Source organism: Temnothorax americanus, unplaced genomic scaffold, assembly GCF_048541705.1.
Source record: "Temnothorax americanus isolate GAGA-0224 unplaced genomic scaffold, ASM4854170v1 Scaffold71, whole genome shotgun sequence".
In the NCBI taxonomy this organism is placed as follows: domain Eukaryota; kingdom Metazoa; phylum Arthropoda; class Insecta; order Hymenoptera; family Formicidae; genus Temnothorax; species Temnothorax americanus.
In genome coordinates this window covers 495,826-523,602 of record NW_027509794.1, presented here as the reverse complement: position 1 = coordinate 523,602, position 27,777 = coordinate 495,826, and the positions used below count along the sequence as shown (strand labels likewise).

Genomic DNA, 27,777 nt, shown 5'->3' with positions numbered 1-27,777 from the left:
TATTTATGCCCAAACATTTGCTAAAGGGCAAGATATAAATTGCAGATACATAATTAACAAAAGAAGCAATAAGTGCACTACAATGGCTCGTTCAGTGCATTTCATATACAAATGCAGACTTCATGTTAAACCACTGACATAATATAACCTTAAACTAATATTACAACATATATATGTATAACACAGCCACTAACTTATATGACTAGGTAGTGGTGTCATCACACCACCAAATCTTAACCCATAAACCAAAAGCGAAACTTTAACCAGATTCAGATGCAAACAAATGCAAGCGGAGGAGGTTTTTGAAGACCGGAAGAGAGGACGCGGATGTTATATTATTAGGAAGCGAGTGCCAAAAACGTATTGCAGAGAGACGAAAAGAGTTCCAATAAGTTGTTGTTCTACATGTCGGTATATGAAAGGTCCGTGACGAGCTGGGAAGGCGATCTGATCTCCTAAAGGCTGATCTACAATGTGCTCTTTGCTTTCTGTTTTTTGCTCTTAACCTCTTTGCGACTATCCCGTATTTTGCAATTCCGTCGCGTAACGTGATGTTTTTTTGTCTCTTCTGAAGTTCGTTAATTTTTATCTTAGGCGACAGAGAACAAAAAACATCGCGTTACGCGACGCAATTGCGAAATACGGGATAGTCGCAAACAGGTTAAGAGCAAAAAACAGAAAGCAAAGAGCACATTGTAGATCAGGCTTAAGCGACGAATCAGGTGAAGTGAAAAGCTCACTCAGGTAGTTTGGAGATTGTAGGAACAAGATGCGATAAACCTGACAACCGAGAAAATACAATCTCCTATTCTCAACCAAGAGCCATCCGAGTCGACGCCTATAGGGCATAATATGTTCATCGCGCTTGAGATTAAATATGTAACGTATACAGCAATTCACAAGTCTCTGCAACTTTATATTTAACTCATTACTCAAGCCATTATAGACGAAGCAACAATAGTCAACATGTGGTATGATCAACGTCGTAACTAGTTTAATTCGTAGTTCAGTGGAAAGGGAGTTCTTGTTAAATTTTAAACTGTACAACGCATGGTGCACTTTCTGCGATACATGCGAAATATGCTTCTTCCAAGACAGAGTGGATGTGAAAGTAACACCTAAGTTTCTTACCTCACTAACGAACGGGATAGGTACACTGTTTACCATAATGGGAGGTAAAAGACTAAGATCAATATTCCTTACATAAGCATTACTGCCACAGATCATCACTTTAGATTTAGCCGGATTAAGTTTCAGTCCGTTAGATTCCGCATAATCATAGATAGCATTTGCATCTTTTGAGATTAACTCTAATCCATGACGGATGTTGGCCGGCAAACATGAGAAATAAACCTGAATGTCATCAGCAAATATCATGTGCAGCGCATGCCGCAGCACTTTTCCTATGTCGTTGATAAACAAAAGAAATAACAGTGGCCCGAGCACGGAGCCTTGAGGAACACCCGATGACGTATATAGCCACTCCGAGAAATTCCCAGCGTCATCAACCACAGACTGATAACGGCCTGTTAGGTACGAAAAAATCCACATAAGAACCGCATCAGAAAATCCGATCTCCCTCAACTTGATAAGTAGTATGAGATGTGGAACGGTGTCAAACGCCTTACTAAAATCGAAGAGGATCATAATTGTGATAAGGCCACTATCGATACCTTCCCTGATGTCATCGCACACCCGCAGAAGCGCTGTCTGTGTATTGTGACACGGTCGATATGCAGACTGTCTAGGATTAATGATGTTATGCTTGCTTAAGTAATCGGCGATTTGTGAGGCAACAATCCTTTCCAGTAATTTTGACAGCTCTGGTAGATTGGCTATAGGTCTTGTATCAGATGGTGACAATGGAATGCGAATCTTCGAATGAGGGCGGATTAGCGCACGCTTCCATTGAAATGGAAAAGAAGAAGTTTCTAATGAGCAGTTGAACAAAGCAGTGAGACGCGACGAAATTACAGGCCATGCAATCCTAAGAACACAGAGCGGTATACCATCTGAACCAGATGCATAGGAATGGAGTGGTTCACTTGAGATAAGTTTGAGGATCATATCGGGTGTTACTGCAGAGAACACAAACTCTGGTCTCTGGGATGATCGAGTCATCAAAACAACAGTAGTACTAAAGTCTGTATACAAGCATGGTGGCTGAGCATTAGAGACCGAAACATAGAATGAATTTAATTGATTGGATGTGAAAAAGTGTAAAGGGGAGACCAAAGTTGACTTCGCAAGACCTAACCGTGCTAGTTCTCTCCAAAGTTTAGCAGGGTCAGTGATATCTTTGAGAGTATTAAGCTGAAATTCACTTTTAACACGTTTGATATCTAAATTAAGTTGGTTTCGGAAAAGTCTGTAAGTGGCGTAGTCAAGTAAACCACCGGAACGCCTCGCCTGGTTGTATAGCCGATTTCGAGTACGAATCTTAGCCCTTAGCTCATCCGTGAGCCATCGTACCGGGGGCCTCTTAACCGTAAATACTCGCTTAGGGGCAAACACGTCTAATGTTCGCAGTAGAGTGTCCGACAATCTCACACAAAGCCCCTCAGCATCCACGACGCCCATCCGGTCATCTGGCTCCACGCCAGCTCCACTGGTCACGACGGATAAAGGTTCATTAATTACAGAGTGAAGATGATCACAAAACTCGTTATAGTCAATGGATCAATAATTACGCCTCGTAATGGTACGCTCAATTACCAGTTTAGTGCTCAGAGAAAGCGACAGCTCTATAAGGTCATGACCAGCTATGAACGGACACTCAGATTTAGTGAACGACATTATTTTTTTGCTGTCATCCACCGCTAAAACATCAAGCCACGAGTCGGCGGAGGCTGTGTGATGCGTAGCCTCCGACTGTACTATATGCATCGCCATACTTGACATGAGTTCGCGGAAATAGTCGGCCTCAAAGTTGCTTGTAAGAAGGTTGCAGTTAAAGTCACCGCCAATAATTACATTTTTATATAGGTGCGATACACTAAGGAGTGCCTCAGTAAACTCACTCAGGAGAAGGCCTTTTGGTCTCCTGTAAACCGATGCAAATAAAACAGATTCATCATTCGGTAGACGGATTTCACAAATGAGATATTCGGGAGCATTCACATCACCTCTTGCAGAAGTGGCAATAACCGCAACCCTCATTGAGCTGTGAATATAGCAGGCAACTTCACCACCCCTCATACCAACGCGATCATGTCGGATCAGAAAGTAACCGTCCAGGGCCACGAGATCATCAGCAACCTCAGCATTTAGCCATGTTTCGGACACGGAGATAATGTGGTATACATTAGAATTAAAATGCAGTCTTACTGAGTCTATGTGACCACGAAGTGAATTCGCATTAAACTGAGCTACGCAGAGGCAGCATGCTGAAGCGTGATGAATAGCAGGGGATGTCGCGCAACGTGTTCGGTTCTGTCAATTAATCTTGGCGAGGTCTGAGTCGGAGTCAATAAAGATAATCGGAGCGCCATCAGATAATCTGACACATATTCGACATCCTCTCATCCAGACATACTTATAAGACTTATCTCCAGCAACACGTCTAGTCCGCTGCAGCAAATCATACGTGGCCCTAGGCAGCAACTCATTCACATAAATGTTACGGTCATAATCAACGTCACAGACCTCACGCTGTTTAAGAGACCGTTTTACTTTCTTTTTGGCTATTACTGTATCACGGACTGCACCAGAAGTTAGGGTGACTATGAGCGAGTCTGTACCTACGGGGCTCGAAGGACTGTCAAAAGTTACGGTCACTCGCGGTTTCCGCGCCATAGGTCTAATGCCGAGAACGTGGCTAGAGAGGTCTGGAATATCCAATACTTTAAATACATTACTGACCAACTCCAAAGGAGTGATCGACAGCCCTTTAGGGACTCCCGAGATAACTAGTTTGTTTTCGTTTTCATCTCGAGTGTGCGGAACAAACTGAGCAGCCTTCAAGTCCCGGATATCACAAGCAAGAGCAGAACTTTCCTGCTCAAGTTTATCGATGCGCAACGCACTCTGGGCAACCGTGTTAGCAATAAGATCAAGTCTATTCAGTTTATCACTAATCTCGACATTAATACGCTTCTGATCTTCAATAAAAGCCGAAAGCTTAGCGTCTGACTCCCTCAGTTGGTCAGATAGTCTTTGCAGCAGCACATTGGTCGCGATCCGCTCCTGCAACTGCGCTTGTCCCTGAGTGGCCGACGATCCACTCGTAAAATCGAAAGAGTGTGCACTCGGTTCAGAGATAGGTGTAAGAGGTGTGTCTAATGAGGCCGCAAGAGACTTGCAGTACGTATCCGCATATTTTGTTGTAGCATACGGTTTGACACAACCAGGATGGAAGATCCTCTTACACTCCACACACTCAAGTAGTTGATTAGCGATCGTCTTTTTACATCTGGCACATGTACGCGATTCCATAATTCTTAGACGGCCTATGTCACACGATGCAACTACGACGTTCTACACTATACTAAGTCTCATGCGGTTCTGTAACAAGCGCATGCGCGCCAGTACACTTCACGGCGCAGCCAATAGCCTGAAGCCTTCACACAGTCGCTCGCACAACCAGGTCGTATTCGAGCACACGCGTACCAGCAGCAGAGTGCAGAAGAAGCAGGTGTACAAGAAGCTCGCACAACCAGGCTGCATTCGAGCTACACGCGCACCAGCAGCAGAGTGCAGAAGAAGCAGGTGTACAAGACACACGTGTTAACGCTACCAATCAGAAGAAAGTACAGCAGTTCGCGCAGATCCAGCAGGCACTACTTAGTGCAGTTACAGCAGGAAGAACAGCTCGAAACAGAGCGGCGCACGCGCGGCAGGGGCAATGATCCACTCGGTAGATTCCAAGAATTCCCCGATGCTTCCAAGAATGAGGTTAGAATGCAAAAGAAACTCGTCACGGAAACTCTCAGAATTAGGTTGAAACATCCAGGAGAGAGAATAGGGCCCGTGACAAGCAACAAAAAACCTGCTTGAATCTGCAACAAAACAGCCCGAAGGCAGCTCACGGCAGCAGCAATACTCAAATATTACAGGAGCAAAGAACACGGCCAACCACCAATACTCACAGAGAGAGAGAGAGAGAGAGAGAGAGAGAGAGAGAGAGAGAGAGAGAGAGAGAGAGAGAGAGAGAGAGAGAAACCTTTTACAATTGTAAATATGACTTATATTCTATATATTTATTCTATACTTAATTCTAATCGCTTTAAAATCTAAACTTATCCTATACTTAATCATTAGCCGCATTATTCACCGTCACACGCACATATATACACACACACACACCACCCACACACACCACTCACACCCATATCACTCGCTCGCACATACACACCACGCTGACCTAATTTTGAGGTCTAGCTAGCAGCGCCAAGTTTTTTGACAAAAAAAATTTATGTATTTTAATAAAATATTTTAATGTTGTACGTTGTACTGTTATCTCTGTAATTCTTTGCGATGCGATTAAATCTTTTAAAATACATATATAAACTTTGTATTTAAATACTTTGTATTCCCTTGTTGGGTTTAAATATTTTAATAAAATATTTGTATTTTGTATTGTTACCTCTGTAATTTTTCACCTCGAAAAAACCTAAGTAACAAGTGGTAGACCGTAATCTTTGTATCTCGAAAAATACACTGAGAAAAAAAATTGTTAATCCCAAGAAATATTTAGTTCGATATGTTTAACTAAACATTTTAGTTAGTTAACTAAATATTAGATGTTTCAACAATTTATTTCGTATTTTTAATCAAGAATTAATTAATTCAACTAATGTTTAGTTAGCTAACTGAAATGTTTAGTTGAACGTATCGGACTAAATATTTCTTGGAATTGACAAATTTTTTATCTCAGTGTATGTTCTCTCTGTAGTTGGCGCTGTAATTTAAAAAGAGATATCATTTCTTTTTTGTAATTGTATAATAGATCACTTGAAGCACGACTCATTTTTGACAAGTTAACGTAATTTTGTGATGTGTATTACTTGAGTTATAATTTTTTTGAAATAAAAATACTACTGCTTAGGTTTTTTCGAGATTTTTTGAGATACAAAGATTATGTCTACCACTTGTTACTTAGGTTTTTTCGAGGTATGATAATACTACCACTTTGTTTTGTTTTTCGAGGTAAAAATACTACTGCTTAGGTTTTTTCGAGATTTTTCGAGATACAAAGATTACGTCTATCACTTGTTACTTAGATTTTTTTAAGGTATAATACTACTACTGTTTTTTTTCTAGGTAACAACATATACACTACTATGCGTGTACTTGGCGCGTTTCTTTACCTTTTTTTAAAAAAAAGTAATTTTGTACGGATATCACGCTTTTTTGTAGTATTACGCATTTTATAAACAGTATGTACAGGGTGTTATTTTGAGGTATAATACTATACCACTTTGTTTTTTTTTCGAGGTATGTATATACAAAATATGCTTAACGATGCAAGCTATTTATTTGAAGAACAATAAAAATGTGAAAAACGAATAAAATCGCCATTTAGAGATATATGTAGTTCTACGTTACTCGTATGGAATGTAAAATACACCTTCGCTTTCGAAATTTGTTAAATTCACAGAGTAAAACTTTTTTATAGCTCGAATGCCGCACAAAAATTTTTTCACATCTAAGGAAGAACTTTTGCGCTTATCTTTATCCAAAAAGCATATAAAATATTATCAATCTTTATTTAATTAGTAAGTAAATCATTAAAAAAAACAATAAAAATTGAGATATAACGTTGAAATATAAAGTATACTCTACGCGAATAATTATGTTAAAAGAAACCACGCGAGTAATGTAAGATTAAGAAACCACATGCCATTACTACAATATAATGTATAAAATATAATATTTTATGTATATGGTTTTATAATAAAATATGTTGCTATATATATTATACATTTTATTACAGTAATAATATAAATGTAAAAGAGAGATGGAATCGTACTAACAATAATTGTACTAACAATTATCGTATCCTGCAAATTTAACGATATAAAACACGATATTGGCTATTTATTCGAACAAGAACAAGATTCGTACGAATCTTGTACGAAGATACAAATATAAAAGACTAACAGAATTGTTTCGTTTATGTGAAAAATGCATTTAAAAAATCGCGCGTTACATAATTGTTTCGTTTGTATGAGAAATGTATAATATTTAAGATACCGCGCATTATATAACGTATCGCTGCAATATAACGTATAAAATATATTATAATATTATGTATATGTAGTTTTATAATAAAATATTTACTGACATTTATTGATGAAAGCTCAGTGAATTTCATTGAAATGGTATTTTCATTAAAATAGTACAAAAGAATGTCGATAATAAAGTAGATAAACGCAGAGGAGTACTAAAGTTTAACATTGATTCACTTGATTCTGAAAGGGCATACGTAAAAATTTCGAAGCTATCTATATTATTTATGTACAAAAATTAAAATTTATACAACATGCAATATGTATATATATTATATGCTTTAAAAATTTGACATTTGCTCTTTTAAAACCGCACTACTTAACTATAAGTACTTATAATCTTGGAGTAATAAGTATTGAAAAGCAAGAGAGAAACGTTATTATTGATCGTTTTATCTTACTTTTCATTAAGCAATCGCAAAAGTAGAACAAAAAAAAACAGTTATTTGATGTATATCTGTGGCTTCGTATAAAAAGGGAACGCATAAGAAACTAAGGATTTCAAACAACTAAATCTTTTCTTCGCGCTCGTAAATTCTATCCAGTTTGCATCGGTCTAAGAAACGGTATGCAACACATCAGCATCCGCATATTAATAACCGCGTTAATTAAATGCGAGTAGAAGGCTTTAAACACGTCGGTACGCCTATACCCAGACAGCACACAATATCCTATGGATGTCAATATTATGTCCAGAATGCCTATGGACGTTATATGAGATATTTATAGGATATTGGTGCTATCGGGGTATAGTTCGAGCCTCTGGCGCCGCCTTCGCCGCGAGTATTTTGCTGCGTAATTACAACGGTGCTTGATATTGTTTCGTTTTCACGCTGCTCTTTTTTTCTTCGCGTCCGATTTTACGCAATTCCGGTGTTACGGGAAATGCACTACAACCTTGGCGATTAACGACGAAAATAAAAGTGATGAATATGGCCGATTTTTACATTGCGCTTGAAGAGACCTCGCTATTATTCATATCCATAGACGTATATAATAGACTGCGCATTCCCATTGGAGATCTGTCGCGGAGATGTAAAGGACGGAAGATATGCTTGCAGTGGCACTTCCTTTTCTAATTGACGTTGGTGGGGAGAAGAAAAGGTTAGGAGAAGTGATCACGTGGTTATTGACGCCTTGAATCTTGCTGCGGGAAAAGTGTCATCGCAATACATTGTGCAAATAAAAAATACTCATAAAAATATTAAAAATACGTAAAAATGGTTTGGTATTGCTGTATTTGCAAAATAGAACAAGGACAAGAAGATAACCTATCATTACACAGGTGACTTTATGTGAAAATTTTTATTTTTTACAAAAGTTTTATTTCATAACTATTTTTAACTAATTTTTTTAAATTTTATTCATTATTTTTAAGATTACCTAAGAAGGAAAAGGTTAGAGCAAAATGGTTCTCATTTATTGGTCGCACGACAAACCCGAGTAGTGCAGTCTGCAGCAAACACTTTCAAGAATCAGACTTTGTTTATAAAATATATGGCAATGACATTAGAAGATATTTGAAAGCAGGAGCTTGTCCATCTGTATTATCACGTCTACAAAGCACTGACAAGGGGAGGACGCGAGGACCGGGAAACGGATCTGAATGAAACTTTTTCCCATAATAGCCCTTCACTAATAGTAAAACATAGTGAAGCGCTAGCGCGCAACTCTCAGCCGTTTTCGAGAAAAAAATTCGTGAAAACTTTGCAACGCAAGTCTACCGGTTCGCTAGCGGAGATCTTCGATGAAACGGCGTAGCCGCGCAGCTAAGGCGCGTGTCTGCTACATCGCTGGCCCGGGTTCGATTCCCGTTGATCTTTTGCAAATCTTTTTTTTTTACTTTTTTTTTTCCTTATTAGCATTAATGATAAAAATGTTAAAAATTGAAGCAAAATAAATAAATTTAATAATTTTAATAAAAAATAAGCAAAATAAAAGGAAATGCGTACCTTACCTTTACAAAATGTTTTCAATACACAGTAATTAATAATAATTATTTCTCGCTGCTTCTCAAATGTTATAAATAAGTTTGAGGACAATAATTAATTGTAAGTTGGAGCACTTTTGAAATAATAAAACATAATAAATTATTTTTTATACTATTTAATCAATGAACAAGAATATAAAGAAATATATGTATATATACTGATATTACATAGAAATATATTGTTTTTCTGTAGAAGGCTTTTAATGAAACTTATTCATTGTCACTTTCGATGCCCTGCGGATATCGTTCACAATGTCCTACATGATAATTATCGTAAAAACATTTAAAACAAAGATATATCATACACCAGGCACATCTTATAAAAGAAATTTCTTTACAGACGCTACAGTTTTGCTTTCCAAGCATTATTGGAAAGCAGATTTCGTTGACATTTGAAAAACAGGTTCTCTCTTCCACTAATTTTGCAGCATACCAGGCATATTTTATCATATTTGTGAAAGAAGGAGCGCTTAATTGGTGGTGAACTAGAGAATGAATTTTTATAGCATCTTCACGAGATGCTATTTCCCTTTGTTCTTTTATTAACGCAGGAGCATTTTGCAATCTTTTTATCAAATTCTTTACCTGTCGATAAAAATAAACGTCGCAAGGCTGACAAAATGGGGTGCATAAAAAGATTGCAAAATGCTCCTGCGTTAATAAAAGAACAAAGGGAAATAGCATCTCGTGAAGATGCTATAAAAATTCATTCTCTAGTTCACCACCAATTAAGCGCTCCTTCTTTCACAAATATGATAAAATATGCCTGGTATGCTGCAAAATTAGTGGAAGAGAGAACCTGTTTTTCAAATGTCAACGAAATCTGCTTTCCAATAATGCTTGGAAAGCAAAACTGTAGCGTCTGTAAAGAAATTTCTTTTATAAGATGTGCCTGGTGTATGATATATCTTTGTTTTAAATGTTTTTACGATAATTATCATGTAGGACATTGTGAACGATATCCGCAGGGCATCGAAAGTGACAATGAATAAGTTTCATTAAAAGCCTTCTACAGAAAAACAATATATTTCTATGTAATATCAGTATATATACATATATTTCTTTATATTCTTGTTCATTGATTAAATAGTATAAAAAATAATTTATTATGTTTTATTATTTCAAAAGTGCTCCAACTTACAATTAATTATTGTCCTCAAACTTATTTATAACATTTGAGAAGCAGCGAGAAATAATTATTATTAATTACTGTGTATTGAAAACATTTTGTAAAGGTAAGGTACGCATTTCCTTTTATTTTGCTTATTTTTTATTAAAATTATTAAATTTATTTATTTTGCTTCAATTTTTAACATTTTTATCATTAATGCTAATAAGGAAAAAAAAAAGTAAAAAAAAAAGATTTGCAAAAGATCAACGGGAATCGAACCCGGGCCAGCGATGTAGCAGACACGCGCCTTAGCTGCGCGGCTACGCCGTTTCATCGAAGATCTCCGCTAGCGAACCGGTAGACTTGCGTCGCAAAGTTTTCACGAATTTTTTTCTCGAAAACGGCTGAGAGTTGCGCGCTAGCGCTTCACTATGTTTTACTATTAGTGAAGGGCTATATGGGAAAAAGTTTCATTCAGATCCGTTTCCCGGTCCTCGCGTCCTCCCCCTTGTGAGTATATTTCATGATTAAAAAAATATTAAGTTTACAATACTGTATATATAGTGTATATATATATTTTATATTTTATATTTTATATTTTATAAAAAGTGCCAAGAGCGCTTTTAGTGGTAAAAATACTGGCAAAAATAATAATAGTAAAAATATTAACATGGATCTAAGCGTGGCATCAGAAGATGAAGCTCATGAATCCATAAATATTGAGGAAACTGTAATAAATGTTGAGATTGCAAGAGATAAACAACTAAACAAGTTGGTTTTCATATAACAATTATTTTATCTAATTCACACACACATATATACAGACAAACATAAATACATATATAATGTTTTAGAAGTGACACCGAACTATATACAAGCGTAACACCAGATGCAGCTCATGAATCCATAAATATTGGGGAAATTGTAATAGACGTTGAGATTGCAAGAGATAAACAACTAAAGAAGTTGGTTTCCATATAATAATTATTTTACCTATGTCACACACAAACATAAATACATGCATATTTTTTTAGAAGTGAAATTATTACTGTCATTTAATATGTTTGAAAAGTTGAATTTTCTAATTGAAAAATCCTTTATTAATAATCATAAAGATGAATTATTAAATAATATTCTGAAAAAATATTTTTCTATAAGATTATATCACGAAGGCAAAACTTTAAGTGAAAATGTAAAACGAATAAGAAGTTTTCACAATCGAATTGTTATTTTTCAAAACCAATAATTATATTTTCACATATTATTGTTTATATTTTTGCAGATTTATGATATTATATTTGAATATAATATATTATATATTTTATAGATAAAGCGTATTTTACGTTAATTACATGTGCAACAAGTTATTTTGCTTATCTAATTTTATTCATATGAACTAAATACTTTTATTTAAAAAATTATAATTAAACGTTACATATGTTGAACTAATTATAATAAATAGTTACATTATGAACCAATAACTATTAAGAGCATATACGAGTTTGTTATTGTGTATCACTATAAATAAAGTCTGATTCTTGAATACCAAACCATTTTTACATGTATTTTTATGAGTATTGTATTGCACGATGATACTTTTCCCGCAGCAAGATTCAAGGCGTCAATAACCACGTGATCACTTCTCCTAACCTTTTCTTCTCCCCACCAACGTCAATTAGAAAAGGAAGTGCCACTGCAAGCATATCTTCCGTCCTTTACATCTCCGCGACAGATCTCCAATGGGAATGCGCAGTCTATTATATACGTCTATGTTCATATCGTTTCGACTACACCGTTTAAATATATTACTGTACATTTTAAGTATATCACGGATCAAACGCAAGTACGATCATTCAAATCTACATACGCAATAAAGCTGATGTAATCTATCATCAAAGCTTGGATAATCAGGTTTATCTCGCTCTCTCTTTTCTATTTCTTTTTCTCACTCTGTTATTACACAATCCCACAAACACGCATACACACACACATATATATATATATATATATATATATATAGAGAGAGAGAGAGAGGAAGTTCTCTGAATTCCATACACCTTGATTTGCGAGGTATCGTTTGACTAAGATTAGTGTGCGTTAACGTGATATTATTACCTGTGAAAAATTCACGGGCATTCCTTAGGACGTCTGAAAAGTCCTTAAAAAAAGTCTCGCAAATGATAACACAAATAATTATAATCCGTAAGTAAATAATAATCCGAGAATGAATTGCCTCCTCAACCACGGCAGGCCTACTTGCGTTTCTTCCTTGAGATTAAATTTCTCTTGCGCATGCACGATGTTATAATCATTAAAAGTTTAACTCCATTAACGACTTGTGTGCCTCTTCGAAGAAATCGTATTTTGCACTTCATGAAAAGAAAGTCAGCGTTATTACAAGGATGATTATTGACAAGGACGCAAATAATTATTAATTTCCTCTTTTTAGATGAGATGTGGTGTTATACATCGGTTTTCACTTACCGGCGCTCACGCACTTGTTCTCGCTTAAGATGGAATTGTCGGCGCACGTGCATGTGTTAGAGTTACACGTCACAGACTTAATCGACGGATCGTTCTCGTAAATCTTCGGCCTGGTAACACTCGTAATTGTTCGCGCACTCATCGCCGATCGCTGCAAAACGATGAAAATAATTAATTGTTATCTCTTATGACGTGGTGCGGAGAAAGAGATTTTTGGAATTGGATTTTTTAAAACATGACGCGTGATTCTACGGGAGAACTATCGGTTGAAAACTCTCGAGTACCTTTGTTGGAAAAACATCTCGTCAGCTCGTGTTCGTAATGAATATTCTGCTCGCACTGGCACATATTGTCGACAAAAGTTGAAAACTCGAACGTTGCCGTGCACTGTATTGACTCCGTGCATTCGTCCCGGATCTTTTTGGCGGCCGCCAAACACTTCTTGCCGTCCATATTCAGCACCGTCTCAGCCGCGCATCCGCATGTCATGTTATCCGTGCAGATAGCACCCTCCACGTGCGAGCATTCCTGGTTTTTCGTGCATGGCTCATTGTACTCTGCAAACGTGATTACACTTAGAAAAAATCAAATAATACTGCTACAATATGACATCCGCAAGTGGTTTGGCGAAGTTGTGAAAAAAAAGTTATGAGAAAATGGTACTGAAAATTATGAAAAATATGGTCAAGATAAAAAATGTGCTGTAATTTAATATTTGTATATAACTGCAATAGTATAGAAATTATTAGTCAAATTATTTTGATACAGCTGGATGTTAAAGATTAAAACTGGAAAAAAAATAAAAAATAAGTTGAACCGATAATAAAATAACTTACGATAATTCCTTCGCGAGTAAACGGGATTGATCTCCTCGGCATCAGCTCCCTGCCGTCAATATATAATACCTCTACAAAGTAAAAATGTATTGTATAATCAGAATACTAGCAACGTGCACAACTTCATTTGAGGTTATAACTGGGTACAACATTCATCGCACTATACTATTATAATTGTAAATCGGAAACGTACCTCGAATCCAGCTCTTCTGCGATCAACGAAGTCGGGATCGAACGTGTCAGTTGTCACTTTCTGCCAAGCGTAGAGAACCTTCTTTTCCGGCAGCGGTGGTAACACTATAATATGTAGGGATACGAAATCTCCAGATAAGCACGAAGCAATTCAATTCAGTATATCGCCGGCACGATTACGGTGTTACTGCTGTTTCGCATACGCGCGTATGCGCGCGTTGTCGCACCTTATTACCTCGGGACAGCGTGCGGCTCGTGCAAACGTTATTAACGCGCGGCCGCAATCGCGCGGCAGAAACGCCTCGTGTGAACGTGAACAGGCTCTTTGATCTCAGTATCAGGCTGATACTATCAGCTCCCTGCCGTCAATATAAAAATAAAAAATAATATAATAGGTTATAATAACCTGTATGTATAAACACTCACGTAAACGTAGTAAACACTGTAAACAGTAAATAGGTTATTAACTTGTATGTATAAACACTCACGTAAACGTAGTAATAAACAGTAAATAAAATAAGTATAATAGTAATTAATCGTTGCGTCGCGTAAAGAGTCACGGTCGGTCTCGCTCCGCGCGTACTTCGTACTTACCGTGTCTCTCAAGTGCTCTCCAGTTTTTTTTTTTTTTTTGAGGTTGTAAACTCCGGTTGGAGTTATAGACGCCTTCAGTCCCTCCTTAGGACTATATAGCGTATTTAAGTGTTTTCCACTTTATATGATCCTGTTTCGTAATTTGGTCTTGATCCGTGGTTTTCTTCAATCCTGTATAATCCCTTTTTTTCCTCGTACAATCCTTTCTCTTTGGTCTACGATGATTTCCTATGCTTTCTTCCACCTTATAAATTCCTTTTTTATCTCGCACTTTTAAATATTCCTTTTTTTCCTCGTACAATTTTTTCTCTTTGGACTATGATCCTTTATGTAAAATTCCTTTTCATCTCGCACACTGGAAGACACCCCTGAGACAATCAAGAGAGGGGGGAGGATTGGTCAGAAACCCTCTCTTGATTATGTATATGACTGTGCGTATGTGTAACTGTGTGTGTATGTCCGCGGTGTACTGAACTCGGTATGCCGTGGGTGCGTTGGGCCCAAGGAATTGCGCGGATCAATTCCCTCTGCGGCCGAGTGCTCTCCAGTGCTCTCGAGATAGGTTAACTGATGAATAGGAACTGACTGACAGCGCGCTAAACGAACGCACTGTCTACACTGCACTGCACTGCGATACTAACGCCGCTAGCCGCCAGTGTCGAAAAAGTGAAAGTGACGTTTCTGATTATGACGTCATCATATAAGACGTCGGCGTTAGAAGTAGAAGAAGTATCTTAAAAATAAATTTTCACATTTGGACTTTGCGTCGCAATATCTCCGTTCGTAGGGCACGTAGCGAAATATATAAGAGAAACCCCCCCTAATTGGACCCCAAGCTATCGATCAAGCCTAATTATCATATACTTATCATATTTGATCCTTCCTAGAAATCCTAACGAGAGTTTAACTAATCTGTTAAAAAAAATAATTAACTGCATATGTTAACACTCTCCATTCCTTGAAGATGGATAATTTAACAGCAGATTTGAAAAGTGCACACTTGGATATAATTCATCTACAAGAAAATTTTTCTGAATCTTGCGTTATTTGTAAAAGGTATTATTATCGTCGACATTAGGTAATATTCCAATCCTTTTATTTTGTTAATAATAAAAATAAATTTTTAATTGATGTTACTTGCAGCGGTGTGAGGAGAGATAATCCCTTGTTATGTGCAATTTCTTAGACAGAAATACTCACATTTTTTTTTATCAAGATGTCATTCAAAACTCTCTTTGGGTGAATCCAAGGAGCTGTCACATTGTAGTTTGTGTGTGCTTCCTGTAAAGTATCCTAAGAAGTTTATTTCTTATAATAATACTTATTGTAATGTTATCTCGTGTATTAAAGTTTTATATTTTATTTTTGCAGGATAAAATACTACTAAACATATTTAAAAACTTAGATTTGACGAGACATTATACCGCATGAAATATGTAGATGAACGCTTTAATAGTGTAACACAGGACTATGAACTCTATACACGTTTGAACATGCGAAATGTATCTCGCACAGATATGCATGATATGTTTTGTTACTTTACATCTAGATGTAAGTATTTCTAGCAAATTTGATGTTAGTAATTTCGTAAACTTTCTTGATAATTGCGGCAGGTGTTTAACACGCACTTAAGATTAATTAAAGTTCAAAGTATAAAGTTTAAAGTATAAACCTTAATATCGTCTAAATGGTTATATTTATGAAAAAAATACAAGAGACTTTTTTTGTAGATCGTTAAATTTTCTACAAAAATGTGTATTGATTATTTCATAATTTTTGATAGTCGATATGATACAAAATTCATAAGAAGCGAAAACAAGTTTTATAAAATTTATCAAACTTTAACTTTGAATATCTTTTGAACGGTTAAATTTATGAAAAAATAATAAGAGATCTTTTTTGTAGAGCGGTAAATTTACTATAGAAAATCTATGTGGCGCAATGCTGTATTACTGTTTGTGAGATAGTTATAAAATTTTTTCTATCTTACTAAATGAAAAATAAAAAATCGCGATGAACGACCTGTTATATTAATATTAAGGGCTAAAATTTTAACAGGTATCTTATTTTACCTTCCTGGAAGTATATATGCTATTCGTAAAATGAAAAAAAAGTTGCCCCAAAATGACACTCTAGTATACATATAATATGTAAGATTGTCAAAGGTACAGGTAAATTGCACATGATATCATTACATATTTTTCTTAGAATTGGATCTAGGTAATTGTTATCGCATAAGCAACAAAGGATTTTCGTATCTCAAGAAGCTGAAGAGTTTGGAACTTGGAACATTTATACCTTCATAATGCTTGTATAAAAACTCAAGGTTTTTGCAAAATACTGCAAAAAAATCAATGGATGCGTGAGTTAGATTTGCAGGGTTGTAACTTTTTGAACTTGGACGCCGTTGCTATAGAGTTGAGAAATCCGGTTCCGGACTTGAAAGTAATAAATTTACTGTACACATATGATCTTACATTTCAGGGTATTAATACTCTCGCTGACTGCAAAAATTTACGAAAAGTGTACCTCCTTGTGTATGTGTGTGCTATATATATTTTTAAAATACATGTTACCATATTCTTTATCGGTGTGTTTGCTTTTCTTGCATCTCGAGTATCTGGAAAAAGTTATATTAATTTTTTTGTGGTTAAAGTACTATAATAATTAGATGATTTTTGTTACATATTCGGAAACTCAATCAAGGTTGATAATTTGCGCAGATGCTTTCTTCTCGTCAACGTCTGAAAATAGTTATTTTGGAATTACTATAGCGTAGTAGAAAAACTTAGAACAATCTCTACCGGGTGGAACTTGTGACTCCTGATAAATATTCCGTTATTTTCGAACAATGTCCTAAACTGCAAGAGTTTTATCTCATATTCCATAATACCAGTGATTGCTTGGTTAATAAATGGAAGGAAAGATATCCGCATGTATCCGTCAATACATTCGAGACTGATATTTTATAGTTTTGTTTATCATTTTGTGTTATATAAGAATCAATTTATTTTTTAAAAATTATCTGGTCAACTAGGTAGTAAAAAAAGTTAATAGCTATATAATAAAAATAAAATATTCACATTTATTTAGTATAATTTTGTTATTTTTGAAAAGTTTAAATCTTTTTTTTCTTTTTCATAACTTAATTTTTTGGGGTAATAGTGTCATTTTTTTGCTTGGAATAGTTCATCAAATTATTGCTTTCATTTTAGATTATTAATTATATCTTTATTTTTAATTATTTGAAAGAACTAATTTTAATGAAAAAGAATATATGCATGAAGCGATTCCGCTAAAAGCAGGTAATTAGCGGTAATTATGTGGATAACAGTAAAATGTTACTGTGCGTTAGATGTGCAAATTCCTATAAAATTTCTATTTTGATAAAAATAGAGGTAATATTTGGTTTAATTGCTGTAATTATGACTTAAATAATAAACTGATGCTGTATCAAGCTTCATATGCTATATTGATATAAAATATTGGTATAAAATATTTCATCGCACATAGGCACGGCAGGGATAATACGTTAAAAAAGGCGTTCAAGAAGGGTGAATTATACGTGATCAAGACCCGTGACAAAGTTATGACGACTACACAGCTGTTCGTCAGGTGTGCAGTGAGTCGAATCTGATGCTGAAACTTCCTCGCGCGATGTGTGTACTTCTTGGGATTTCGAGTGTTACGGATTTCTGCTTTGATGCCTGCCCGTTGAAAATTATAGAAAAGAGAAGTCAGCTTAATCCTTGTTTATTATAGTCGTTGATAAAACAGAAGTTCTATTTCTATCTTCTAAGAAGTCTAACTATATAAAAAACAATAAAAAAAATTTAGCTGTGAAAAAAATAGTGAATTTATATCGTGAGAAAATAATGCATGTAATAAAACGTGTACGTTTCCATAGGATTGCAAACGCGCACTTTCTCGCAAGGTTTTATTTAAAAAAAAGAAAAAAAAACTTTGTTCTTGTTATTCATAGACATCGAATGCTATGAAATTGTTTTAAACATTAAGTACTAACCTTGTTCACGTAATTTCGATATCTGAAACATGGCTGCACTCTGATGTTTCTGACGCACTTGTGGCCTTGGATGGCTATTTCCTCATTCGTCATGATCGCGAGGGTAGACGAGGTGATGGTGTCGCCTGCTTCGTTCACGACTCACTTAAGGCTAAAATTATAGCTGTTTCTCCAAATGTTGATTTTAACTCTTCGGAGTATTTGATTATTGAGATTCGTCTACCAAACAATGAGGCGGTATTATTTGCGTCGGTCTATAGAAGACCCAAGGGTCTCCTCCTACATGAATTCGTCGAAACACTTGCGAGTGCCTCACATATGTACAAAAACATCATCATCGGTGGTGACCTGAATTGCAACCTCTTGTCGACTAATTTTGAAGCCAACCACTTGCGCGACCTAATGTCCAGCATCTCAATGAACATTGTGAATACTGGGGCTACATACTACATGGCCACTGCTGACTCGCTGCTTGACGTTTTGGCTGTGGATGACAGCGACAAGATTCTGCGGCTGACAAAATCTGATAGTCCGTTTATTGCTGCTAATGAAATTAAGACTCTCACTTGGCACAGTTTTTGACACTAAGCGCTCTATCGTAATTTTAAAGACATCGATGCCGACGAGTTCTGTGATTGCCTTGGGTTTATTATGAACAATCCTAGGTACCTCGAACGTATCCGGATCATTACGGAAGCAGATGAGGGTCAATATGCCGACGGTCTCTGTGCTGCGCTGTCGGACGCCATGACTGAAACACTCGATGCCCAGGCTCCTGCACGTGTGATTGTGGTGCGGAAGCCACCGACGCAATGGCTATCAGATGATCTCAAGACGCGTCTTAACACCCGAAACACAATGTACAGGCAGGCCAAGCGTTCGGGCTGTTTACTCGACTACACCGCCGCGCCTATAGACACTTTAGGAATCAGCTCAATGTGGATATCAAGCGAGCAAAGAACGAATTCCACTACAATTCACTTGTCAAAATCACTGACTCGGCCAAACTATGGAGAGAACTTGCACGACTTGGTCTAGTAAAGCAGACACAAGTCTCTCCGCTACGCTTTTTTATGCCAGATCAACTGAATGCGTACTTCGTGTCAGTCTCTAAGGCTCTGCAGCCATGCTCACGGGCAGAACTTGTCGTTGCTATTGCCCAGATTCCTCGACTAGCATCGCGACCGCTGTTTAAATTCTCTGCTGTGCTCCCATGTGACATATATAAACTTCTAATGACCGCACCTCTGCATTCCTACGCGTCGGGTTCGGACGGCATTCCGCTGCACGTTCTGCGTATCGCTTGGCCCGTGGCTTCCTCAGTGATCACCGTAATGTTTAACCGATCACATTGGAAACTTCCATGTTCCTATCGAAATGGAAGCGAGCACTAATTCGCCCACAGTCAAAAATTAGAAATCCACAGTTTCCGTCTGACACGAGACCGATAGCGAATCTGCCGAAACTGTCGAAAATTTTCGAAAAAATTGTCGCCTCACAGATTACACATATCTAGATGAATTCCATCTAATAAATCCCAGACAGTCTGCTTACCGTTCGGGTTACAACACCCAGTCTGTTCTTTTAAGGGTCTGTGATGATATCAAGCGCGCGATTGATAACGGCCATATTACTATAATGATACTAATTGACTTCAGCAAAGCATTTGACACCGTTCCACACCTTCAACTTTGTATAAAGCTGAAAGAGTTCGGTTTCTCTGACGAAGCTATAATGTGGATTTTCTCTTACCTGACAGGCCGATCTCAGGCAGTGGTGGACGACGTTGGAAACTTATCTGAGTGGCTATTCATGTCATCTGGAGTACCGCAGGGCTCCGTGCTTGGTCCTCTATTGTTTTCTCTCTATATCAACGACATTTACCGTGTTTTGCTACATACGTATCATATGCTTTTTGCAGACGATGTTCAAGCTTATCTTTCATGCGCACCGGTCGACATAAATCGTGGTCTTGAAATGATTACAAGAGATGCCAGGGCCATATTCGATTATGCTGAGTCAAACGGTCTTAAGCTTAACCCGAGCAAATCCAAGATTATTGTGTTTGGTAGTTGAGCACATATTAGAAACATTGATCTAAATCTTTTACAGCCAGTAGTGATCAATAACACGCCAATACCTTTTGTGAGTAAAGTCAAGAACCTTGGTGTTATCCTTACGTCCGATCTTTCTTGGAAGAAGCATGTCATCCATGTTTCTCAAAAGGTTCATCGAGCACTTTACAGTCTCAAATTCAACAGAAATTCTCTCTCAATAGCGCTGAAGACAAAACTGGTTGTTACCCTCATAATACCTCACATTGATTATTGCTGTCTAGTTTATCACAGTATAGCGGATGAATTAAACACTAAATTACAGAGGCTAGTAAATTGCTGTATCAGATTCATATTCAATCTCAGGCGCAATGAACATATAACACTGTACAGGCGAAGACTGCAATGGCTCCGTGTCAAAAATAGGAGGCTTTAATTCATGAGCTGCCAGATGTATCGTATCGTCCATATGCGATCTCCTTCTTATCTTTGTGAGCTTTTTACTGAACCTGATCCTCTGCTGAGGAGATCCGAACGTCTGGCTGCTTCCACTCAGGCCTTCCACATTCCTGCCCACAAAACGGTAACATACAGGAACTCTTTCCAAATCTCTGCAATTTATCTCTGGAACTCGTTACCTGACAATATAACCTCTGCATCATCTTTGTCATCATTCAAAAGTTTTCTTCGATCTTTTCTGCTGGCATCCGAATCTGACTAAAAGTATCAACTTGCTGTTTTGGCGTGCTTTAAGTATGTTAGTTTGTAGTGCGTTAGTCTATAAGTGCGGTAATTTTAAGTTGTTTAAGTTGTTTATATCTACTATTTAGTATTGTTGAGAGCAATTGTATCTGCTTCAGTATTGTAATTCTATGTTACTTTTGCTTTTTGCCCTTTAGCCTTTGCTTGGGCATAATAAATTATATCTATATCTATATCTGTATCTATACTTAAAGTAATCTTACTGAACAACATATTTTTTTTTTAATTTTGGTTAAGTATTTTTTTTCTAACTATCTGTACTATTATATAAAATCCTTACGGGTGGTGTATGTTTGAACGTTAATAACTTAAAAACTATTGGACCAAATTTTTACAACAAGTACATGAAATAGGGGTAGAATTTTCTGGAATGTGCTATAGGGTGTGTATTTTTTCGTTACCGATTTTCTAGAAACCGATTTTTTTAATTTTTCTAATCCTTACAGGTAAAAGAATTTAAAAAATCGATGTCCAGAAAATAGATAACAAAAAACTATACACCCTATAGGACTCCCCGGAAAATTCTACCCCTATTTTATATGGTTTTAATACAAATTCGGTCCAATAGTTAAAAACGTTCGAGAGGGAGAGGGAAAAGAAGAGGGAGGGGAAAAGGGAGAGGGAGAGGGAAAGAAAGAGGGAGAGGGAGAGGAAGAGAGGAAGAGGGAGAGGGAGAGGGAGAGAGAGAAAGAGAGAGAGAGAGAGAGAGAGATATATATTATTTGCGTGTATTATTACACATGTCCTCCGGGGCGAAGCCCGGGTAACCGCAGCTAGTTTTAAGTATAAAATTATATCAAAATTATAGAGTACATACTTCCGAGTAGTCCTTTAGCATGCATACGATATACTTACATCTGCAATTCACATAATAAATTACAGAACTAGTATAATTAATTACAATAGCACAGTTAGCGTATTTCGCTACTCTTCAGTATAACCAAGATTAATCCGGGGCTTGTGTGCCTCTAAAAGTTGCATCTATCATGATAAACGTATATGTATATAGTATGTAAATTGAAATGCATAAGATTTTTCTCAAAAAACGGGCAATATTTATTTACTTGGATTACGCGAAAAGATTCGTTTGAGTGGAGAAATCTCTAAAAGCATATTTCATTTTCAACTCAACGCACGCGCGCGCGTGCATGAGAATGGCTCCTTCAACAATCCAATGTAATCAAAATAAAGTACGTACGCAAACAAAGATTATCGCTGCAAATAGCTGTCGAGTTCCCCATTTGCTGTGTAAAACCGCTGTGTATAATAGTTCCGTGTAAGAGCAATTTGACCTTGCGCAGTATAAGCAAATATTACCACTTTGAATGACACGTGCATACGACACTTACAAGGAAAGGCGTCCCAGGTGTTCCTCTCCGATTTTAATGAAATGGTGAGTTTGCAGAGGAAAATATTTGATACGTATTTTTTTGTCGACAAGTAAGCATATGAAATCAACTTTCAAAAATTGGCCAAATAATAAATATCAAGTTTTTTTTTATCATTCTAATTGTCCAAAATGTCTAAATATGCTAAATTATGAGGAAGTCCGGTTCGTGAGTAAGCATAGAAAATCATTGATACAAGATGCAACATGGCGAATGTATGCGTGAAGATCGCAAAAAGATCGGTAACAAAAACTGTATGTACACATCATGGCACTCCCCGTAAAATTCTACCACTACTTCTTTAAGATTCGGTCAATAAATTCCCGAAAAATTGAAAAAATTTCCGTACCGGCTTCCAAAAAGATCGGTAACGAAAAATTATACACTTTATAGCACTCCCCGAAAAATTCTGCCCCTGCTTGATCTATAATTCTTTGAGAATCGGCCAATTATTTCCTGAAAAATTGAAAAAATTAGAAAAACCGGTTTCCAGAAGATCAGCAACAAAAAACAAATACACCCTATAACACACCCCGGGAAATTCTACCCTTATTTCATATACGTTTGGTAAAAATTAAGTCCATTGGTTTCCGAGATCATAGCGGACAAATAAATGCAAACCCTGTTGCTTTATAATAATAGTATATATATATATATATATGTATATATATACTATTATATTATTATAAAGCAACAGGGTTTGCATTTATATATATATGTATATATATATATATATATATATATATATATATATGTTCTCTCTGTAATTGGCGCTGTAATTTAAAGAGATATCATTTATTTTTGTAATTGTAATAGATCACTTGAAGCGCAACTCTTCTTTTTGATAAGGTAACATAATTTTGTGATGTGTATCACTTGGGTTATAATTTTTCGAAAAAAAAGATACTACTGCTTAGATTTTTTCGAGATTTTTCGAGATATAGATAAAGATTACGTCTACCACTTGTTACTTAGGTTTTTCCGAGGTATAATACTACCTGCACTTTCATTTTTTTTTAGGTAACAACATATACACTACTATGCGTGTACTTGGCGCCTTTTTTACCTTTTTTTTAAAAAAGGTAATTTTGTACGGATAAATCTTACGGCATTACATATCTAGTCAGCATCGATAACATAACGGAGACAATAAAAATTGGCATTGAGAGCATTACAATGATCTAATATTAGATATTGAACGTAATTCACTTTTAATAATTAAAAAAAATATACTATATTTTAATATCGTTTTCTTTGAAAAAAATTGGAAATTTCTAATTCTTTTCTTTAGCATTCTAATCGTCTGAAAAGTATAGCGCTACAAAATTATAAGAGAGTCTGCGACCGCAAAGGATTGGTACGTGATATGCACCTGGTTGATGTAGATACGCGGAGACAAATTTCGGCATTATGTCTTGTCAGCGTTGACAATGCGGCGCAAACGGCGGACGGTGCGTAGCGAGGGTACTGATATGCGTTGCAGTGACGCGCGCAATATAATGCATATTAAGTATGCACCGGCACACTGCAGAGAAAATGCGTGCGAAATCGCACAATGAAGCGTCAGCAGCAAGCGTTGGCAACAAGGAATATGCGGGTGTAACGCGAGTTTATGATATCGTAATACGATCTCTATGCAATAATGCCGGACGGATAAACGGCGAAATAATTGGCGAAATAACCAGGCACGTCTCCGCCACCGAGCATTGTAAAATCTTACTACAGTGATATACCGCTACAACACACGGCGCACAATGCGAACATAACGCGCTGATGGATGCGTCTTGTCGACATGTTATTTGTCATCGCGTGACTGAATTAACAACGCGATATGCGCGCTTAGCTCGTAAACCAGTTGCCGTTCAAGTGCAGTCAAGCGAGTTACGACTTTCTTTCGAGAGCACTTCGCAGAGACGTAGTTACAGATTGTTTTATTTCTCGCAAAGGGTGTAAAATACAAGATGTATAAAAAAAATATCGGTTATTTTATTTTGTACGAAGAAACCTCTTCGAGAAATTTCTTTATAGCTTTTTCTTAACGATCAATTATTCAGTTTCTTCTCCTCCGTAATCATTTAAATGACATACGAATTTTAGCGTTTGACATAAAAATTCGGTGAGAATAAAGTCCTCTTGAATTTGTCAACGGGAAAAGATATGTAATCTACCATTTTTTCAAATTGTCAATTTAATGTTTAAATATAAAACGTGGATCTGCTACATTATTATACACCAATTCAGTTTTTCTCACTGTAATATAGTTATTTTGCCCCCATTTGATAGGAAGGTTCTTTCTCAATCATCAAGAGAACCGGCTTTCTGTTTCTCGCTTATCTAAAGATATAACCAAGACGAGATCCGAAGAAATTGTCGGCGGCGTCAGAGAATCGACTAGAATTCCGTCTTCAATTTGAACATTGAGATGGAGAGATACATAATAACATTACCGATAAAATTTAACTTTAATATTAATCTTAATTAAACCTTCCCTTCCAGCGAGAAGTAAGACTACTTTGTCACATTTGTTTAGAAAATTTTTTTTATAGAAATGTATTATTTTATCGTTCTCTATAAAATGCACCGAAAAAACATATACGTCTGCATGCGTAATTCTAAGAAGTAATTTGGTAATAATAAAGCATTATTATTGCAAAAATTATTTTTGAAATTGCAAGATTCCTGCTGAAAAAGTCCGATTAAAACCATTAAAAAATCCTATTCGGTCTAATAAGATTGAATTGTGTTTTTGAACCTGCATTTTCCATTAAAACATAATTACTCTCAAATCGGTTGTACTTATTTGTTGAACTGGAACTTATGCCAATAGTAGGTATAAATAAGTTTCTATGATTTTGAATCGGATTTGATAGAAATATTATCACATTTCGTCCTATATGTTTTAATATGTCTATATTGATTTCGATTACGCTCAATCGTAAAATAGCAATCTTTGAGATTGCTTAATTATGTTTTAATGGAAAATACAGGTTCAAAAACACAATTCAATCTTATTAGACTAAATAGGATTTTCTAATGGTTTTAATCGAACTCTTTCAGCAGGAATATTACATATTTTTGTAATCTCTTACAATTTTACTTTTATTTTATTTTTTATAATTTTGTTTTTACTTCTTAATATCACTTTTGAAATCAGTTCGATTCTACGTTGACTTGCAAAGCTTGTCTAAATATTGCGTATTTGTACTTGTGTCTCTAAAACGTTTATAAAAGATCCTTGGAAAGTTTTGCTCCAACTTCCGTAAGCGTTCTCGAATATTTTGCGATTGCCTCTTTCTGAAAGTGAGGAAGATAATCGGGAGAACGACTTGCGTAGGTGCATTATGCTATGCTTTCGATAGCAATCACCGCGAATTGTCGCACGAAAAATGGCTTAACGCGCATTTGTTAGCGTAGATATTAGCTTTTACGATTATACGATTAAGTACTCTATCCACGTTTTCCATGTTCTGTTAAGGAATACTGAAAGCTAATTTTGATATGGATATTTGAACAGATTAAATATACGAATTGCATAAGATAAGAATAACAAAATATACGTCAAGCAAAAAGTACCAAATAACGCAGGTGAGTCTTTTATTAACTCACATGTATATGTTTCCTTGTTGCGAACGATGTAGCTCTTTATATACATTTCTTATAGGAAGACGTGCGAGTTTTCCTTTAAGATTAAATTTATTAAAACAACAAATGATATAGACGTTAATTATACAAAATAAATTTAAATTTTTATAATTCAATACTATGACAAGCATCATTTCGCGTGGAAAAGGAAAATTAAACAAAGTGACGAGCAAATTTTGAACAAGTTGCATCGTAACAATGAATGTATATGTGTGTAATTTTTATAAAAATTAGAAATAAATCAAGATAATGTGCCTTAATAAATTCTTTCTACCTCTTGATCGCAAACAAATGGCGAGAACTTGAAAAGCAACGGTACTACATTTTACAGCTGACCACTCTTACTGCTGGCACTTTTGTCAGAGTATACGCGTTTACTCGCGCTCTTCCTGTGTAGCTACATATACAACTTCCTGTATATTCGCGAATCCTAATGTAAATGCAGTATTGAGTGTTATCTAGAATCATAAGAAGCGAGATGGGACAAACGACACGAATAAGATGAGACCGCTCTACCGCTAATTATATCCAAAGAATTGTAATTACTTTCTTCCGTGCTCGGTGATCCGCGATAAAAGCCTAATCACATAGCGATAAGGTTCCTTGACGAAGAAACGAAAGTGTTCACCGATGCGTGACTTAAAGTGCCATGTCTGTTAAACACTCTCGAAAAAAAGCCCGGATAACTGTGCGCATTTCATGGCCCGTAGTATTACCGGAAACGGTTGCAATGTAGACGAGAAGCTGACGGCTCTAACTAGTATAATCTCACGGGATGCTCGGAACTTGCAATACCATGTTTCGATTACAGTAAATGTTAATATTGTATCATGTTGTATATAGCAACGATAGTGTGTAAGTAAGTTTATACAAAAAAAGACGAACAAAAGTAACTTTGATTACAAATTAATATTAGAAAAAAGTTGTCGCGATTATTTGTTCGAGTTTTAAAATTTGCCATGCACATTGTAATAATGTATCTTATCTTTTCTATTTTTCTATAACAATGCACAATTATTTACCTTTTCATCAATGTCTGGGCACCCGCCGGATACTCACTGCGTGTTTTCGATATGCACTGCGACAATTTCTTTATAACAGCTGTTTTAACGTCTGCCTAGCTGGCCCCCCACTTGCTCAACATTTAATGATTACATTATATAATAATGCGCTATTTATGCGTTCTTCAAATCCGTCAAAATAAATTTTGCGCTTTTTTCGTTTAGTAAAAAAAAATTATTTTTTATGGGGGGGCTGAGTAGGTTGTCAGTGAGCCCCCCCACATGTTAATCGTAAGCAAATCTAAAAAACAAGTACACAGAATTTATGCGCTAATTATGCGCTCTCACATCAGGGTAATTTTAATTTTTGCGCCGCAACCCTTAAGGGACCTTCCTCTTGGTGCGAATGCTAAAATTCTCTTGTAACTCGTTAAAAATACTAAAATTCGATTACTCAACTATACATAATA

General features: G+C 36.2%; 1 long non-coding RNA gene across 1 annotated transcript in view; it reads right to left on the bottom strand.

Moving 5' to 3' along the window:
• Positions 1 to 16,170, bottom strand: part of LOC143906450 (uncharacterized) — a 46,042-nt gene extending 29,872 nt beyond the window's left edge. The window contains exons 1-5 of the long non-coding RNA XR_013259519.1: positions 14,437 to 16,170; positions 13,844 to 14,201; positions 13,651 to 13,721; positions 13,099 to 13,371; positions 12,815 to 12,965 (exon numbers count right to left, since the gene is read on the bottom strand). This is a non-coding gene — a long non-coding RNA (uncharacterized LOC143906450). The remainder of the gene's footprint in view (positions 1 to 12,814; positions 12,966 to 13,098; positions 13,372 to 13,650; positions 13,722 to 13,843; positions 14,202 to 14,436) is intronic.
• Between the last annotated feature and the right edge of the window lie 11,607 nt (positions 16,171 to 27,777).